Source organism: Budorcas taxicolor, chromosome 8 (genome assembly GCF_023091745.1).
Source record: "Budorcas taxicolor isolate Tak-1 chromosome 8, Takin1.1, whole genome shotgun sequence".
Lineage (NCBI taxonomy): Eukaryota > Metazoa > Chordata > Mammalia > Artiodactyla > Bovidae > Budorcas > Budorcas taxicolor.
The window spans coordinates 28306723-28323305 of record NC_068917.1 but is presented as its reverse complement, the minus strand read 5'-3'; positions in this window follow the sequence as shown (position 1 = coordinate 28323305).

Here is a 16583-nt window from a genome sequence, read left to right as displayed (position 1 = left end):
AAAGGATGATTGCTTTACAATATTGGGCTGGTTTCTGCCCTACATCAACATGAATCGGCCATCAGTTCAGTTCAGTTCAGTCGCTCAGTCGTGTCCGACTCTTTGCGACCCCGTGAATCGCAGCACGCCAGGCCTCCCTGTCCATCACCAACTCCCGGAGTTCACTCAGACTCACGTCCATCAAGTCCGTGATGCCATCCAGCCATCTCATCCTCCGTCGTCCCCTTCTCCTCCTGCTCCCAATCCCTCCCAGCATCAGAGTCTTTTCCAGTGAGTCAATTCTTCGCATCAGGTGGCCAAAGTACTGGAGTTTCAGCTTTAGCATCATTCCTTCCAAAGAACACCCAGGGTTGATCTCCTTCAGAATGGACTGGTTGGATCTCCTTGCAGTCCAAGGGACTCTCAAGAGTCTTCTCCAACACCACAGTTCAAAAGCATCAGTTCTTTGGCGCTTAGCTTTCTTCACAGTCCAACTCTCACAGAATAGGTCATATGCACACACAAGCCCCCTCCCTCTTGAATGTCAGTCCCCCGAAATGGCTTTTTTTTTTTTAAGTTGAGAGATAAGGGCTCTTTTTTTTGTTTTTGCTGTTGTTTTTGTTTGGGGGAGTACTTTACCTTTTTTTTTTTTTTTTTTTTAAGAAACAAATCTTCAGCGTCTGAGTCCTGGTGTTTCCTTGTGTAAAAGGGAAGGACTTGAATCATGATGTGAGTGTGCAACTGCCCCAAGCTGGGTTAGGGGGTTCTCTGGACCTTTCCCGGTGTGAGTGGGCTGGTTATCTGCTGACATCGCCGGAGGCCTCAGCCTCCCAGCTCTTTCCCAGGGAAGATAAAGGAGAAAGGAGAGGTGGGAGGTGCGAGGGAGAGGTGGGGTCAGGTCCTCCGCCTCGGCTTCTGGAATCTAGAGCAAGAGGAGGCAGCTGGTGAGTAGGCAGGAGCCTGGAGGCAGGCTGTGTTTGTCAAGCTGCACAGTTTGAACTGTGGGAAACACTCAAAGGCATTTACCTTAATTACTTAACTGAGGTTGCAGATACAGAGATACTGTGCATATTTAAAGTTCCAAACCGACCCATGGAAAATATGTATCCCTCATACAGGACTGTAGACATCTAGAGGCCCCCAGCAAGAAAAACTAAATATTGTGTCTTCTTTCCCCTCCTACAGACACCAGGTCATTCAAAACAAAATACACTACTACCATGAAATAACTGTTAGGAAGTCCAAAATTTTTATGTCCCTCTTCTCCACCGCCCCCCTTCCCTACCCCCACCCATTGACATTTTCAATGCTTCAGTCAGTTCAGTTCAGTTCAGTCGCTCAGTCTTGTCCGACTCTTTGTGACCCCATGGACTGCAGCACACCAGGCCTCCCTGTCCATCATCACTCCTGGAGTTTACTTAAACTCATGTCCATTGAGTCAGTGATGCCATCCAGCCATCTCATCCTCTGTTGTCCCCTTCTCCTCCTGCCTTCAATCTTTCCCAGCATCAGACTCTTCAAATGAGTCAGTTCTTCGAATCAGGTGGCCAAAGGATTGGAGTTTCAGCTTTAGCATCAATCCTTCCAATGAATATTCAGGACTGATCTCCTTTAGGATGGACTGCCTTGCTGTCCAAGGGGATTTCAAGAGTATTCTCCAACACCACAGTTCAAAAGCATCAATTCTTTGGTGCTCTGCTTTCTTTATAGTCCAACTCTCACACCCATACATGACTACTGGAAAAACTGTAACTTTGACTAGACAGACCTTTGTTGGCAAAGTAATGTCTCTGCTTTTTAATATGCTGTCTAGGTTGGTCATAACTTTTCTTCCAAGGAGCAAGCATCTTTTAATTTCATGGCTGCAATCACCATCTGCAGTGATTTTTGAGCCCCCCAAAATAAAGTCTCTCACTGTTCCCACTGTTTCCCCATCTATTTGCTATGAAGTGATGGGACCGGATGCCATGATCTTAGTTTTCTGAATGTTGACTTTTAAGCCAACTTTTTCACTCTCCTCTTTCACTGCTTTAAGTACTCAACTTACCTTTTTCTTTTCTTTTTGCTGTTCCATTTTTGTTGGTGCGCTAAGCAGATGTTTAGTGTTCCTCTTGTTAATCTATCCCCATCCTGATGTAAAAACAGCAGCAATCTGTGTGATGATGGTGAGGTGTTTTTTTCAGTTCGTTTTTTAACTTCTCACTAGTCTGAGCTCTTATTTTGCAACAGAAAACTTTTGCCCTTTCACCTACATATGCCTCCATCTCTTTTTAATTTTATTTTTAAATATAAAATATTTATTTTTTAATAATAAAAAATTATTTTATTTTCCTCCTCATAGGGGAGGCTGAAGGGGCTCGAGGAAACCAGCAATTAGGTGGATTAGGTCCCACCTAATCTTTTTTTTTTTTTCCCTAGACTAGAAAGTACGAGAGACTTTGCTGAAGGAGACACATTTCTTACAGTTTGTACTTTAATGTATTAGAGAAGGAAATGGCAACCCACTCCAGTGTTCTTGCCTGGAAAATCCCAGGGATGGGGGAGCCTGGTGGGCTGCCATCTATGGGGTTGCACAGAGTCGGACACGCCTGAAGTGACAGCAGCAGCAGCAGCGGCAACTCAACCTGGGTGTATTAATGATACAAAATAATAGTAAAAAAAAAAAAAAAGAAGAAGAAAAGTGAAATCTGCCTTGAAGTTTCCTTTTCCAGAAATGGGGCAAATGCCTCCTTCCCCACGCTTATGGTTTTTCTTCCCTCCCTCAAAGGCACTGTATGCTCTTCCAGCCACCTGTATCCTCCACTCCATGCTGCACTCTCTTCCTCACAGACCTCTCTCTCTCTGGACAAACCCTCGTTCCCTCTGCCTGGAGTGGTTGCCCGTCTGGCAAGCTCTACTTCTCTGTACTACTCAGCTCTTTACAACTGTGAGGCCCTCCTCAGCCCAAGATTATTCACTAGCGAGCAGTAGAACTGGCTCTCAAACCAGGTATGTCTGACTGTAGAACTGACACTTTATCATTACTTGATGTGTGTGCTTAGGCAGTAAATACGCTTGACCCTCAATGCCTGTAAGATGTAGGAGTTAGATGACATCTAGTGTTTCTTTCAGCTGTCCAAAAACTAACAATACCTTATCTCGTTTATAGCTTTATTATGTCCTTCAATAAACATGTCAGCCCAGACAGGTGCTTTTTCCTATTCCCTTGTCACAAGGCAGCCTCATCCAAACACAGGGGAAATATTATTCTGTTCATTTCTTCTTTATACTTGAGCTTGAAATTAGATAAAACTACCTTTCTCATTGAGGATTCCCTAGTGGCTCAGACGGTGAAGAATCCACCTACAATGCAGGAGACCTGGGTTCAATCCCTGGGTTGGGACGATCCCCTGGAGAAAGGAACAGAAACCCACTCTAGTAGTATTGCCTAGAGAATCCCCATGAACAGAGAAGCCTGGCAGGCTACAGTCCATGGGGTTGCAAAGAGTCAGACGTGACTGAGCAACTAAGCAAACCTTTCTCATAGCCCAGAGACAAAGATAGTGGGTCACAAGTAATGAGTCATGAAGCCAGATGATTTCTATTTTGAACAATTCAAACCCCATGCAATCTGGTCACCAGCAGGAAGAGTTACTTGGATGACCCAATTAATCTACCGTCTTACTCACCCCTGAACTTGATACTCCACCATCTTTTATTCTCCTCCAAGTACCTTTGGGTGGAAAACACAATTCCTTTTACACATGGACTTCATCTTGAGTTGGTTTCCAAACAGACCACCCTCCTCCTCCTGCCCAACTGAACTTCACATCTTTTAGCCTGCCAGGGTCCCTTCCCTTTTCTCTTTTATATAGGTAACTCAAGAAAAAGCAAGAAAGTTGATCAAATTTAAAGTCTGTTTCTCATCTAACTTATTTTCCCCTCCATCTTGTATCTCCTTATAGGTTTGAGATTTTATAAATGAAAATTATCCTGGGATGTCACAATTTCATGCATTCTTATTCTCTTTAAGTCAATATAATTAATTAATTTAGAATATAGCTTACTTTCTCTTTTGTATTTATATCCAGTTTACTCCCCACCACACACAAAGGACATAAATTGCCTTACAAATTGCATAAAATACAGGAAGAATACATTTTAAATAAGTAAAAAAAATAATATTAAGGCAAACAAATTAAGATGAAGCTTCTTGCTTTTATTTTATCATTATATCAGGTAATTAATGCTTATATTAGGAGAAACTCAGTGATTCCCCACAAATGAAGAAATGGTTTCTAAGATAGTAATCTATTATATGGGGATAAGGTGCCAGTGCTGCAGCTTATCATTTACAATAACCTCTTTTGTATACAGCATGATACCGTGGGGAAAAAACATTGAATTCAGAATCCCAACTTTTTTGTTTTCAACTTTACTGAGATACTATAAACATATACCATTGTTTAAGCTTAAAGTATACAATGTAGTGATTTTATATATGTATATACTGAAAAAGAATTACCACAGGAAGGTTAGTTGATATATCCATCACCTCATACAGTTAGAATTTCTGCTTTGAGAATTTTTTTTTGGCTTCACCTCACAGCCTGTGGGATCTTAGTTGCCCGATCAGACCAGTGATGGAACCCCTGCCCTCTGCAGTAGATGTGCAAAATCTTAACCGCTGGACCACCAGGGAAGTCCCAAGAACTTAAAAAATCTACAGTAGGGGAGCAAAATTTGCCACACCAAAACGTGTTTATTTGGCATGAGGACTGATTTAGGCTGATTTTTTTTTTTGCCTGATTATTTTTAAGAATCAAAATACTCAGAAGACTCACCCATCTTTCACCTCTCCCTTAGCTGCCTATAAGGAAAGCTGACCACTACAGAATTGATGCTTTTGAACTGTGGTGTTGGAGAAGACTCTTGAGAGTCTCCTGGACTGCAAGGAGATCCAACCCATCAATCCTAAAGGAGATCAGTCCTGAATATTCATTGGAAGGACTGATGCTGAAGCTGAAACTCCAATACTTTGGCCACCTGATGTAAAGAACTGACTCATCTGAAAAGACCCTGATGCTGGGAAAGATTGAAGGCGGGAGGAGAAGGGGATGACAGAGGATGAGATGGTTGGATGGCATCACTGATTCAATAGACATGAGTTTGAGTAACCTCTGGGAGTTGGCGATGGACAGAGAAGCCTGGCAGGCTACAGTCCAGGGGTCACAAAGAATCAGACATGACTGAGCAGCTAAACAACAAATATATATATATATATATATATACACATGCTAAGTCACTGAGAAAGTCACTCAACTATCTCAGTCAAAGAAAGTCAGTTCCCAAACTCAAGGCCTAATAACCCCAAGAACATACAGTTTGGGAGTTTCGAGAGCATGGCAGTTTGGTTTGCAGGATGAGTGCCCTCTGTCCTTGTTAACCTAAGTAGCTCTGCTTGGAGGCCATGATCCACAGTGTATTCATGTCAGGAACAGTCAGAGCTTGACCACAGGAAAATAAAAGCAGGTGAATTATTTTCTGTGGGCCCCCCACCTACTCTTTGAACCCCTTTTCTCCTCCTTAAAGAATCCTCCTTTCCCTGGGTGCTTGGAGTCTCCTTTCTGTAGTATCCTCCCCAACACACACTCCAATCCTAACAAGCCTATGATCTCAACTAAAAATTCAAATGCTTTTTTTTTTTTTTAGTTTTTATTTTTATTTATTATTTATTTATTTGGCTGCTTGGGTTCTTCATTGCAACCCAAGGGATCTTTGATCTTCATTGCAGCATGCAAGATCTTTAGTTGCAGCACATGAACTCTTAATTGCTGCACATGAGATCTAGTTCTGCCCAGGGATCGAACCTAGGCCCACTGCATTGGGAACATGGAGTCTTAGCCACTGGACCAGGGAAGTTCCCTCAAATGCATTTTATAAATGTATTCAAACCTAAATGCTAAAGACTAACTTATTTAGTGCCCTCTCCTAGGGGTATTTACAAGTTAATAAAAATCTATTTTTTAAAACAATTTACAAAATATGTTCTCATGTAGAATAGGAAGGACATGCTGTTCCTATTCTGTGCTCTGATTCAGAGTCACTTGTCCAAGGTTACTATAGTTTGTAAGCAATAGAATTAAGTCATAGATCCTGTCTACAACCGTGTGACTATATCATGCTGTCTCTGAAGGATAAATGTGTAAATGTCTCCAGTGTTTGTTGCATGAATATTAAAATAAAGAACAAGAGGGAATGAGATAGTAAGAAAGAAACAAGGAAAAGAAAAATGAAAGAGCGATCAGGGGCATTTCTTTAACGGACTAGAAAGGAATTGTTCTTGGTAAATGGGGAAGCAGGCTATGTGAAACTATGAAAGTCTGCCCCCAATACACATACACACTTCCATATACTATCTACGTGTCAGTTCTCAGGCTTGAGCAGTTCCCAAAGAACAGCAAGCCTGTGGATAAAATGTTTACTTCTCTTTTGCTCTTTCTCAGGAATTAAGAATCATAGGCCATTTTAACTTTGGATCATCAAGTCCAGATGATATACCTAGAATTTTATCTTTTTAATTTTAAAAATAACTTTAGAATGTTTTTTATTTATTCATTTATATTGTTTGGCCTCACTGCACTAGAGGTAGGATCTTAGTTCCCCAACCAGGGACTGAACCTGTGCTCCCTGCAGTGGGAGTCCAGAGTCTTAACCACTGGACCACCAGGAAAGTCCCAACTCTAGAACTTTAGTATAGGAAGAGATTCTACTGATTATCTGATCCAGTAGGTCTATGTGCAATAGCTTGGGGTACAGGTCTTCAACCAAGCACCTTCCCCTGGGGTGACTCCTTCATTAGTTTTGTTGAAGGCGAAAGATGTGGGGCCAACTCCCCTTGGAAAGTGGTTCTCTGGGCCTGGCTTCATCTTTGTAAAAATGCCTGATCCTTCCCTTTCTTTGAGTTCTCTATTGGTCGAGAGCAAGGAGGGAAGTAAGGGTAGGAAGGGGGTGGTTTTGTGTTTTGTTTACATATGCTAATTTTGGAAAGATGACTGAGCCAAAAGTTTGGGAGTGACAGCTACTATATTTAGGGTCAAACTCCCTATTCCAGTTCTAGAATTAGATTTGGCAAAGATGTTTTTCCTAGGTTGGCTTTTGACAGAACCAACATGAGCAGTCCTTAAAGACTCAACAAACAACTGAGGAAATTCTGGGAAACATGGCTTTACCAGCCAGGGCCACTGCCCTTTCCAGAATCCTGACACTCTCTGAGCTGCAGAATGAAACCTGCAAGATCAGGATCCATGTTGTCAGCCATGTACGGGTCATTTCTTTTATCTGAGCCAATTAATCAAAGTTCTGCATTTCATTTAATATTTCGTTACGGAAAAATCCAAAAAGCTTCACTGAGTAAAGACAGGATATATCATGATCCACAGTTCAGCCGACATGCACAGCTACATTACTAGAAATGTTACAAAGTCCATCAAGGATTCAGAAATGATCTTCAAAAATTTAAGACCACACTGATAGGAATAGTCCTGATATTATTTTAACAGATTTGTAAAAAAATAATAATAGTAATAAAACAATCTGTCTTTGATGATCTTTACATGTTAGAATACTGAAATTAAAAAAAAGGAAAATAGACATGTGACCCAAAGTTATGCTGATGAGAATCACATCTGTGGTAGCAACATTACTTTTCCAATACTCTGCTGCTGCTGCTGCTGCTAAGTCGCTTCAGTCGTGTCCGACTCTGTACGACCCCACAGATGGCAGCCCACCAGGCTCCCCCGTCCCTGGGATTCTCCAGGCAAGAACACTGGAGTGGGTTGCCAGTTCCTTCTCCAATGCATGACAGTGAAAAGTGAAAGTGAAGTCGCTCAGTCGTGTCCGACTCTTTAGCCCCCATGGACTGCAGCCACTCTGGAAATTTTCATTTCTGGCTTTAGCAAACTGAAATCACTCTAGTCTACAGTCCAAGAAGAAGTGAAAGTGAAAGTCGCTCAGTCGTGTACGACTCTTTTCGATCCCATAGAATAATCTATGGAATTCTCCAGGCCAGAATACTGGAGTGGGTAGCCATTCCCTTCTCCAGGGGATCTTCCCAACCCAGGGATCGAACCCAGGTCTCCCACATTGCAGGCGGATTCTTTACCAGCCGAGCCACCAGGGAAGACCAGGAGAAGAAACAGAAGGCCATTTTTCTGAAACTGAAATACAGATCAACTAGCTACTGCCATCCACCCTAAACTCTTACACTGATCTCTTAGATTTTGATTAGATAGAAAAAGAAGGTAATGGAATATGGACTCAAAAACTGTCCCCACTCCCTAGGTTAAGGAGCTTCAGGCTGGCTTTACAGGTCATAATATATAATCCTGGAAATATATGTACGTAGGTAATACAGAGCTATTTTCTAAAATAAATTGAATGTCATACATATAAGATATCTTGGTTTTTTTATTCCTCTTCCACTCAAATTGCCTCAAAAAATGTAAGTAAAAAGAATACCATTTGACAGAATGTGAATTTAAATAAGCAAAGCAAACTAATTTATTATCTCCTCAATCTGTAGTTAACAGATTACATAAAAAAACCTCATAGCTCTATGTGTGTTTATACAGAAGATAAGGACTACAGATATCTAGAACCCTCAAGCTTGCCAACAACACTGAATAAAAATAATTCATGGTCAAATGTTTTTGAAAAACACAGATGACAGAGTATTTCTGTGAAGAAAAAAGAAAAACATCATAGCTAGCCCTAAGTTGAAATAAAAGGAGAAAGGAAACCTTTCTCATACAACTATATGATATCTATTCAATGAAAGTTTATTAAAGTAAGAGGATTAAAGAGGAAAATATGCCTGCCTGCCAATGCAGGCTTTGTAGTGCCGGGAGCCAGTGTGAGGAATCCTGCCCGTGACAAGGTCATGAGGAAGGAAGCTGACATACGCAAGGCGTGCTCAGACTTCAGGGACCCCTCTGGAAATTCCTAAGCATGTACCCCAACAAAAATCTGCCGGCTTTTGTGCTCTGCTTTTCCACTCTTCTGACATTTTCTGGAAAAAGTCAATTCAGGGCTTTAGTCTTCTGCATTTGAAAGAGTGTTTCAATCCAAAAACCCCTATGATGGCTTTCTAGCCTGCCTGCAGGACTCGTACAGCTGCGCGTGTGATTGTTTGAGGCCTCCTGACTGCAGGAGGCACAGGAAGCTTAAAACATCCTAGGAATGTAGGAGCTTCCGAGGAGTCAAAATCTTTAGAATAGGACTGATTAAAAGTTTCGTTTGTTGAGTCAATGCTTGCTGCCAAATTTTCATATCCTTTGTTTTTAGATATAGTTGGTATATAGAAAAACAAGTAGTAGACCTTGTATTAGCAACATTAGATCTTTGAGTTAAGTACCTTCTTTGTTATAACCCACTGCGCCTTTGTTCTATAGAGATGTAACTTTAGCCCTTTTAAGGAGATGCAGATTAAAGAAAAACACTTCAGGAGAAACAAAATTAACATTCATTAAGGAAGAGAGCCAAAAGGTGTTAACAAGCCTCTTGGCCAGAAGATAATGTAAATCACCTGAGACCTTTTGTATAGAAAATAATGTATAGAAAGAGTCTGGGCTGCGAACGCTACATAATTTTGTGTTACCCATTGATCTCCATGTTTTATCAAAAGTATAAAAGGCCTTCTGAACAATAAAGGACCGGACCAGCTTCTCGGACCAGTTTCTCGAACTAGTCTCTTGGCCTGCTTTCTGGGGAGTCTGGCTCCCCCCGTGTCTCTCTCTCTCTCTCATTTTCTCTCCCTTTCCCTCTCTCTGCTCTTTACTTTAATTTCAGGCTGAATTTCCATCTGGGGCGCAGAGGCTCGCCAGGTCTACTTATTTGCCCTGGCTGTTAAGACCCGCGCGAAAGGGAGCTTAAGGCGAGGCACCCTTAGATATTCAAGCGGGCGCCGGTGGCCCAACGTAGATGGTGCAAATTCCTTGTCTGGAATTTTATTGGTCTTCCGCGTAAACCAAGCTATTCAGCCCTCTTCCTCCACTTAATCTTCCTACTACGCTATAGTTTCTTAATCTAATCTTATATTAATAAATAAACGAGTCTTTCCACGCCAACGCCGTCCACCCTTCGAATTCCCTGGATCCACCGGGGCTGGACCCCGGCATTGTAGAAGACTTGGGTTTGATCCCTGGGTGGGGAAGACGCCCTGGAAAAGGAAATGGCAACCTGCTCCAGTATTCTTGCCTGGGAAATCCCATGGACAGAGGAGACAGGCAGGCTACAGTCCATGGGGTTGGAAAGAGTCAGACACTACTGAGCGACCTGGGCACACAAACACACACCAAAATGTTAATTATACGAATCATTTATAGGAGGATTATAGCTCATCTTTTCTTGTATTGCTCTGTATTCTCTCAGATGAATATTACTTGTGGCAGAAAAAGCTTTTTGTAGTAAGTTTTTCATCAGGCTATTCTTAATGCTCAAAAACAAAACAATTAGCCAGAAGAGTCATTAATGATGGTTAAATTTTACCTAGCAACTGGATTACAAAAACCTAATAATTGAGTCAGAAACTCCCACAGCTCCTTGGAGACGGCCAGTTAAGGAGTTGCAAAATTACGACATATTCTCTGAAATGTTCTGGAAAAGCATGGGTGTGGATGTGGGAACACAGCCACAGGATCACAGGACCCCTTCCTAGAGGAGCCTTAGGCCTCTAAACCTACTTTTCCAAGCAACATGTATCCCCAGTTACCCAGCATCAGTTTCTGGAACTACTTGATGGATGGTGCATTCCTAAAGGCTCATGGTTTCATGTCCATGAAGGCGTCCAAGTTAAAACTGCAGGTTCCTAAACAATCATTTACAAAAGGACTTCTTCTCAAGCCATCATTCCAGGATGTATTTGCTAAGCATCTAGGATACAGCCCCTTCCTTTATGTGCTCCTAAGAACTTCAGGTATCCTTGGGTAGAAATCACATCTAAGCCACCATGTTCTTGATAGCTCTCCAATAGGTAAGCACTTATCATAGCTCATAACTATTCCATTCATTCCTTCATGTTTTGGGGATAATTCTGATTGAAGCATTCTGTGACTGAACTAAATTTTAACATATTCATGTTAAATAAATGATAGTTGTTCAGTCGCTAAGTCTTTTCAACACCATGGCCTGCAGCATGCCAGGTTCCCCTGTCCCTGTCCCTGTCCAGGTGGGTTCTTCACAAGTGGCACCTGGAAAGTCCTAATTCATAACACAGTTCCCTATGAAAGATAAAAATCAAGAACTAAAGAGCATTTCCCAGAAATGGAGCAGGGCCGATTTCATCACCTTTATTCTGGTTGGCTGTCGCTCTCTTTCACATACAAACATACACAGTCTGGTTACATATACCCCAGGAATCTCAGTTTATAGTGGGTGCAATTTGCAGCGGGGGGATGGAGGGGGGGGCGATGGTCAGAGACATTGTGTATTAAGACACAATCTGTCAGGGAAAGATAAATTCTGTGTGATATTAGATACATGTAGAACCTAAAAAATACAAGAAACTAGTGAATGATAGAAAAATGAAACAGACTCACAGATACAGAGAACAAATCAGTGGTTACCACAGTGAAGAGAGGAGATGCAATATTGGGATAGGGGATTAAAAGCTACAAACTATTATGTATAAAATAAACCACAAGGATATATTGTACAACACAGGAAATAGAGTCAATATTTTATAACTATAAGTGGTATAGTGTGTTCGTGCTCAGTCATGTCTGACTCTTTGCAACCACATGGACTGTAGCCCACCAGGCTCCTCCATCTATGGGATTTCTCAGGCAAAAATACTGGAGTGGGTTGCTGTTTCCTTTTCCAGGGGATCTTCCTGGCCCTCTCAAAATGTGTGGATGAAGAATGCTGGAAGTGAGGTGAGGAACTGTTGTGCTTTTAGATATGCAAATCATTTAGCCCAGTGCATGCCGCCAGGAAGCTAAGAATCCATTTCCCACGATGTCCAAAGTACAATACGCTGTATTCAAGGAGGCCCTGCCATGCAACAGACGTAACAGAGGGAAAATTCATGCCTCCTGCTCTTGAAGAAACCTAAGTAGTTAATGTCTGAGGAGTCTGACTGTTGGAAAGGGGCAAGGTAATGTTGTTCCTTCTGTTTCTTTCATTCTCTCTCCCTCCGAGCCCTCGTACACCCAGGGTACCGATTCCTGTTAGCCACCAGTCTGCTTACAAACATACACAGTTCCTTAACAACATTCTTCATTTCTTCACCAAACCAAGTACTGCTGCTCAAACTCTCTCCTTTTGCCTTTCTGAGTTTGGCATCCTCCTCCTCTCCAGCCCCACTTCCTGTCTCCAAAGGGGCACGTGAGCAGGAGGTGAGCATTAATAATGCTCCAGTCTGCGGCCTCTGGGGGTTGCTTCCGTCAGACTCAGTTTTTCCCAGCTTCTTCAGAATCCTCTCCACCATCCTTACTCTGTAACCCTTCTTCTGTGCATCATGCCAAGGTCAGCCACTCCAGTATTGGCCCCTGAGGGGTTCCTCTTTCTTTCCTAGTCAAGCACACACAAAAGGAAGCCCTAATTATTCTGACAAAAAATTCTGTGCACTCAGAATAAACTCTTGATGGAGTCCTGGAAACTTGTGCAAACAGCTAGCCAGACTCCTGCCAGTCAATTCCAGGAAGAACCAAGTGAGAGTCTGCCAGTTCCTCTGCCTCCTCATTCCTTCCCCTTCCATGTTAAATGGGCTCTTGCCCACAGCTTACAATGTCCCCATTCTCCTGGTGACACCATTTCAAGAGACTTAAACAGCTTCCTCCTTAGACTAGCATCTATGTGTTTATTATATTCCCTGCCAAGCCATAAGGGCAGCCAGCAAATTGTAGGTAGTTCTTCAGACCTGCAGAAATTCTGAGAATTTCTAGGCTGGCCATCATAAACAAACCTCAGAGTGTTAATAAAGGGCAACAAGAAGTGGAGATAGAGAATGATGTTTCAAAAAGAACAACAACTAAAGAAACCTCATGCGTGCATGTGTGATGTCGCTTCAGTTGTGTCTGACCCTTTGCGACCCTATGGACCATAGCCCACCAGCCTATTCTGTCCATGGGATTCTCCAGGCAAGAATACTGAAATGGGTTGCTGTGCCCTCCTCTACGGGACCTTCCCAACCCAGGGATCAAATCAGAGACTCCTGCGTCTCCTGCAGAGCAAGTAGATTCTTTACTGCTGAGCCACTGGGGAAGCCCAAAGAAACCTCAAAATCTGCATATAAACCAATCAGAAAATTTTGTTCATTTACAGCCTATGTAATAGGCCAGAAAATCACACGTATATAAACATTTTAATAATAAAAGTATGAAATATGACAGCAAATTATAGGAAGAAGGATGTGCCCATTTAGTGTCTCAAATTGAAATAAATTTCATGAAAAGAAAGACAACACAGTGCACTGATTAGAAGCACAGCCTGGAATCACCCAGATCTATCTTTGATGCCAAAACCTCATTAAACTTTCAGGAAATGCCTCTAAGAGAAAATGGGAGGGAGCTAGGAGAGGCTGGGAGAGCCATGAGCCTGTGATGCAAGCCTGCCCAGGAGTGAAGAAGAGAGGGAAGAAAGGCTGCCCCAAAACATGTTAGACTGCAGTGTACTAAAAAGAAAGTTCGGCAAGGCTGCTGGGTCCACGCAAGCCATCAGAGTCCCAAAGAATGAGCCTGCCTTGGTATCACTGCTACACTTACTACTGGCCGGGAGCAGCCCATGGAAAGCATGGGCTCAACTCAAACATGTGGATGAATTTCAGAACCCAGGAGAGGGCCCTTGGTCAGTACTTCTTGCGGTTGGAAAAATATCTGAGAGGTGAATCTTATGGCCACTGTACTTAGTTTCCTCTTCAGTTAAAATAGGCCAAAAATCCATGCCTACTCATCTTGTAGGGGAGTTGTGTAGCTCAGAGGAAGTGATGTTTATGAACACTTTGTAAAGTATGGAATATGCAAACAGTTATTTACACAGGACTATGCCCCTGTCATCAGTTGTAACTCTTCACTCCTGCACCGGTGGGGGCCACCATCCCTCCAGTCTGCCTCTGAACCCCTCCTTCTTCTGAGCTACCCAACCAAGTTACTTCCTCAGCTCAGGCCCATCTGGGAAGCAGGAATGGAAAAGGCAGTCCTTTGACTCAGAGCTAAACATGTCCTCAGACAGAGCCCGCTGGTTGCTGTTGGACTGGTCTAGTCCACTTCATGAAGCTGGACATTGACTTTGCTAACTAAGAGCCATACACAGCAAGCTGTGTTTATTTTACATTTATTCTATTACTTTGAAAAAAGGCAGACTATTAGACTCTGAGAGCTTTATATTTTTAATTTATTTTTGAACAGGTATTGTTTTCGTTATTCAGTCCCTCAGTTGTGCCCGACTCTTTGCGACCCCATGGACTGCAGCACGCCAGGCTTCCCTGTCCTTCACCATCTCCTGGAGCCTGCTCAAACTCCTGTCTGTTGAGTCAATGATGCCACCCAACCATCTTATCCCCTGTCATCCTCTTCTCCTCCTGCCCTCAATCTTCCCCAGCATCGGAGTCTTTTCCAATGAGTCAGCTCTTTGCATCAGGTGGCCAAAGTATAGGTATTACATACATTCAATCTGATATTCAAAACTTAAAAAAAGAGAATTTAAGAAAGTCTTCCTTCTATTCTTCTTGTCCTCTAGCCACAAAGTTTCCCCTCCTTGGAGGAAATGCTATTATTTCCCGGTGTATCCTTCCAGAGATATTTTATGAATAGTTATGTTTATAAAATAATTTCCAACTCTGTTAAGAGAAACTCCCTCAGAGAGGGATGGTTCAGACTAGGCTAACATTATTTAGCTATATCTACTGTATTCTAATTGTCCCATTTCTACATTTTGGAAACTCTGAGAGGTAGGAAGCAAAAGGTGTTTCAACTTTTTTTTTTTTTTTGGCTGTGCCACAGTAGCTTGTGGAATCTCAGTTCTCTGACTAGGAATGAATCTGGGCCACGACAGGGAAAGCCTAGAATCCTAACCAGTAGCCCACCAACATTTTCAATTTTTATTATGAAGATTTTCAAACATTTTCAACATTTTATTACATTTTCAACATTTTATTATGAAGATTTTCAAACAGATCAGGAAGTTGAAAGAATTGTTCAGTGAATACCCACCACCTAAATTCTACCATTAATAATTTGCTATACTTGCTGTAGTTATTATTCCCATTATATTGCCAGGAAACTGTGTCAGATGTTATAGGTACTTTAAATAGTCACTCAGGTGACACTGTGTATTGGTGCTTTTATAACTCATCACACTACTTCACTAGGGGATAAAGGTATTAACAGTTTGTTGCAAAGGCCCCATGTGCTGCCTTGCCCCTCATTTACTTCTATTCTATTCCAGCATTTCAAGCAAGATCCAAAGAGATTCAAGTTCCCTGAAAAAAAGTGAAGTCCAGTTTCTTGTGTCTAAATATGATCTGCAGAAAAGCCACAGAGAATAGACGTCCTCTTTTTCACTTGTAATCTCCCTATCCCCTTTGGCCCTCTCTTCCAGTGTGGTGCTGCTTTCCCTAACAGACTTTAACCTCCCTTAGCTGACCTCATTCTTCTCAAAAGTTCAGGACTTTTTAGACATGTGAGGGAAGCTGGCCAGGCAGCCTAGCCGACCCATTCATCCTTCTTTATCCCAATAGCCTTGGATAACCACCTTGCTACTCACAGCGTGGTTCAGGGACCAGGAACATCAGTACCACCCTCACAGACCAGCAGCATGACATCATAAATGTCCAATCTCAGGCCCGCCCAGACCCACTGAATGAAAGCTTGCATTTTACCGGATCCCCAGGTGATTCCTATGCTCAAGCCAAATGATTACACTCTCACTTCAGCTATTGTTAAAAGCAAGGTCAATGTGAAGTGCAAGATAAATTCCAGGTGGAAAAAAAATAGCAATTAAAGACATTTTTCCTAAGAACTACATTTTCCTGGGTTTCTGTTTGTTTGTTTTTAAATTTATTTGGCCGACCCAGGTCTTTGTTGCGGTATATGGAAACTCCATTGTGGTGTGTGGGATCTATTTCCCAGAGCAGGGATGCAACCTGGTCCCCCTTGCATTGGGAGTGTGGAATCTTAACCACTAGACTGCCAGTGAAGTTCCCCTCTTGGTTTTTTGGGTTTTTTTGTTTTTTTTTTTTTTGCCTCTTCACTCCCCCGTCTTTATAACCTATATCACTTGCTGAGCTCTTGGAAAGTGAAAGGAAAGGAAAGTGAAGTCGCTCAGTCGTGTCCGACTCTTTGCGACCCCATGGACTGTAGCCTACCAGGCTCCTCTGTCCATGGGATTTTCCAAGAGTGGATTGCCATTTCCTTCTCCAGCTTATCTTCCCAACCCAGGGATGGAACCCAGTTCTCCCGCATTGTAGACGGACACTTTACCGTCTGAGCCACCAGGGAAGTCTTATTCTGTATCAAAGACACTATTTCTAAACTTCAAAAAATATTTTTATTCTTAACATGCATATGAGGCTTAGAAGGTTAGAAATCTATCCAAAGTCAAATGGTTGTACATTTGAAACATAAATG